Below are 3,902 nucleotides of genomic sequence, written 5' to 3'. Positions count from 1 at the left end.
AAATTAAAGGTAAAGATTCAGTCTTTTAAAAGCCGTAAACGGTATTTATGCATAATTTTTAATTTGAGTCATGGAACTTCTCAAATTTCGTAAACAATTTTGAGGTTAGACATCTTCATTTACGTTTGTGTAACTTCACGAAATATCGGCAAGACCGTTTTTTGAAGTACCGGTCGAAAAAGTAGAGATTTCAAGCTTTAAAAAGCTTTTTTAATCATCTCGCTACAATGGTTTTTCACTGAATTATTGCTATTTGAATACATTAAAATATATATAATAAAATATATATAATACTAAGTATTCAACCCAATTAATAGTAGTTTTAATTTTTCTTCAAGGATATTCTTATAATGATATGTATCATTCATATAAAAGATTTGATATTAACAAAACTGACGTTAAGTTAAATTCCATGTAATTCGGATACCAAATTATATAAATAATATTAACTTTGATGATATTCCTATAAAAGATTTGATATCAAGAACTGGCACGAAGTTAAATCCCATTTCTTTATACCATGTCAAATTAAATAAATTATAAATATTAATCTTATGATATGTATCATTTGTATAAAAGAATTGATATCAACAACTGTGATGCAAAGTTAAATTCTATTATCAAAATAAAAAGGAATACCCAAGTGATACTGTATTTATTATTATTTACTTAATCCAAATGTTATTATCTTTAATTTTTATGCAATGAAACCTAAGTATACGTATATCTTATTGAAGAATCTTCCTATTCCAATCCAAATGATTTAAATTCCTCTTAAATGAAACTATTGTATCACAATTCATTCGAAGATATTTTCTTTTCCAACTAAAGTAGTGATTATTTAATTCTCTTTCAGAATATTATACAAAACATTATCATGAATTTAAATAGAAAAATTTTTCATGTAAAAACACTTGGCGCTGCTATGATTTCGATATCATAACATTGTAGCAAAATATGAATGTAATATTTAGAAAAATAAGAGAAATAAGAATGTAATACTTAGAAAATGTAATATTTAGAAAAATAACATAAATAAGAAGCATATTAATAAGAAAAATTATAATCGTATTGAAAAATATGAATATTTAGAGAAATAAAAAAAATAGAAGCATGAGAGTTAAAGTATCTAGCGTTTGTATATATGCGATTGAGTTATAGAGTCGTGTAAATTATGAACGTTGTGAATACTGTTAAGTTTAAATCTAAGAAAAATAAATTTCGATTTGTAAGACGTGCGTTATGAAAGAAAAATGAATAGTAAACTTTATATTCTTATTCAGTGTAAAGTTCAGGTTAAATTTATTATTACTTTTATTATTACTTTTAAATTATAATTACTTTTTATTATTTATTTTTATTAATTATCATTCTAATTGTTTTTATAGTTTTTCTTACTCGATCTAGCAGTGCCAAGTGTTTTTACATGAAAAATTTTTCTATTTAAATTTGTGATAATGTTTTGAAAGTGAATTAAATAATCACTACTTTAGTTGGAAGAGAAAATGTCTTTGTGAATGAATTGTGATATAATAATTTCATTTAAGAGGAGTTTAAATAATTTGGATTGGAATAGGAAGATCCTTCAATAAGATATACGTATACCAGGTTTTATGGTATACTACTTAGGTTTCATTGCATAAAAATTAAAGATAGTACCATTAAGATTATGTAAATAATAATAAAGATAGTATCAATTGGATTTTACTTTTTATTTTGATAGTATTTAACTTGGCGCCACAATTGTTGATATCAATATTCTTTTATACAAATGATACATATTATAAGATTAATATTGATTATTTATTTCATTTGATATGGTTAGAAATGGGACTAAACTTTGCACCAGTTTTTGATATCAAATTTTTTATAGGAATAATATTATTAAACTTAATATTATTTATATAATTTGGTATCCGAATTACATGGAATTTAACTTGGTGCCAGTTTTGTTGATATCCAATCTTTTATACGAATGATACATATCATTACAAGAATATCCTAGAAGAAAAATTAAAACTACTATTAATTGGATTGGATACTTAGTATTATATAGGAAGAGTTGGTTTCACCAACTCGACTAAGCGAATCGGTGATTAACTGTCAATCATAAGTGGTCAATTCTACTAAATAGCAAACACAATTAGTCAGTTCCACGGCCAATTAAATTAATTGAAGTTGGTGAAACCGGCCCAAATGATTCTTTACGAAAAACACGAATGCTTAGCGCTTTTTTTACCTTTTTAAAAAAGGTAAGTTTGTATAAATAACAAGAAATAGTACCATTTGTGTTTTTCTTTTTAATAAAACTTATTATTAAAAATTTTATAATATAACTTACCGATAATAGACTCATGTTTAGCTATCAATTCTTCCCGGATCCATTCCTTAAAATAAAACTATTTAACTGCTCATACGAATTACGACGTCATCTATGTTCGATTTTAGGAGTAAACTTGGTAAGATCGTAACAAAGCTTTCAAATATTTTTTCTCTGTCAAACAAAACAAGTAATAATTAGCGACCATCTACTAAGTTAATACTTTATCTCACATTTTCCTAAATGAGTGCTCTACAAAAATTAAATTATCCACCGTTTACTGTTTTTATTTTTTATTTAAAACGATTACCTGTGCAACTCATTTAAATTGCAGTTGAACATAATGTCACCAAAAATACAAATGCGATTGCAATTCTTTCTTAGGCAAACGAGAAGATGTTTCAATAATCAGTCTTAAAGTATGATTCAAATTAATACAGTTGCTATACCAAACTGGTCCAGCTTTCAAAAATAAAGTTTTTAGTAGTCTAGTCAGTTGAGGTAAAGTCGACGAGTCACACCAATTTTCAGTAATACCTGAAAATGAATTTCGTAAAAAAGGTCTCATACATAATAATAATTAGATAATAGTATTACTTGTGTTTATTACATATAATACTTGAGAATGAATATGCAATAGCTCCTGACAGACTTGGGAAATTATTCGTTGCAGTTAAACAGAGATGAATTTGACAAAGTTCCAAATTTTGTTCCAAACATTCTTCCGTAAATTCCATTTGAGAAAAATCTTTTTGACATTTTCTGAATTCATTAATAAAAGGCTTTACTTTACCACAAGGAAACCTCGATAAAGAAATTTTTCATATATGCATCATGAAACGTACCTTTTAACCAACGCTTCATACGTTTGACGCTATAATCATCCTGATCCAATGTATCACTGTATCCCACAATCAGTTGCATAATTACAATGATATTTTTCAATAATGCAGGTGTTTCGTTCAAAATTGTAATCTCTATATAACTCAACTTTCTCATCTGGACATACGAGTCGTACTTCGAGCCAAATATCAGACATTAGTGGCATCAATAAATTCTATAGGTAAGGTTTCTTTCTCACAGTTATTTATCGAGATCATATCTTCGTCAAAATTTACAAACGGGGGCATAATCGATCGTGTACCTGTACAAAGTTTGTAGTTAACAAAAAATAAACGTAAATAAATTAGCTAAACGTTCCAGGACTTTAATTCTCCATTTTACATTAGTACATTTGGAATGTAACGTTGTTATTAATTGTGCCACAGGGCTTCATTATGTAACCTACTAATACATACCCAAAAAATTAGGTAATATTTTATGACTATCTTTCACCAATGTGTGCAATATTACAATTTTGTACAAGCACATCTAAGAAAAGTGGGTATGTGAAGTTAGCACTCCAACTATAGTACTCAGGAGTTCTGAATAGAGTTCCCGTTTCTTTTTGACGAGACAAAGAGTTCTATATAATTTATAACAAGAGTTCCGCTTAGTAAGTATTTTTAAACAATTTTTAAAAAATGGGGTGCTAACTTCTCATCGAAAATCAAGATCCAATAGTTCTGAGCGGCCCAATAGC

The 3,902-nt window shown here is 27.0% G+C and overlaps 1 pseudogene; it reads right to left on the bottom strand.

Annotated features, from left to right (window-relative positions):
* Positions 1 to 3,319, bottom strand: part of LOC108761840 (uncharacterized) — a 4,894-nt pseudogene extending 1,575 nt beyond the window's left edge.
* Positions 3,320 to 3,902: the final 583 nt, after the last annotated feature.

This window comes from Trachymyrmex cornetzi, unplaced genomic scaffold, assembly GCF_001594075.2.
Source record: "Trachymyrmex cornetzi isolate Tcor2-1 unplaced genomic scaffold, Tcor1.1 scaffold267, whole genome shotgun sequence".
NCBI classification, from domain to species: Eukaryota; Metazoa; Arthropoda; class Insecta; order Hymenoptera; family Formicidae; genus Trachymyrmex; species Trachymyrmex cornetzi.
Note: the sequence above shows the minus strand (reverse complement) of the source record. Positions and strands in the feature narration are given on the sequence as shown.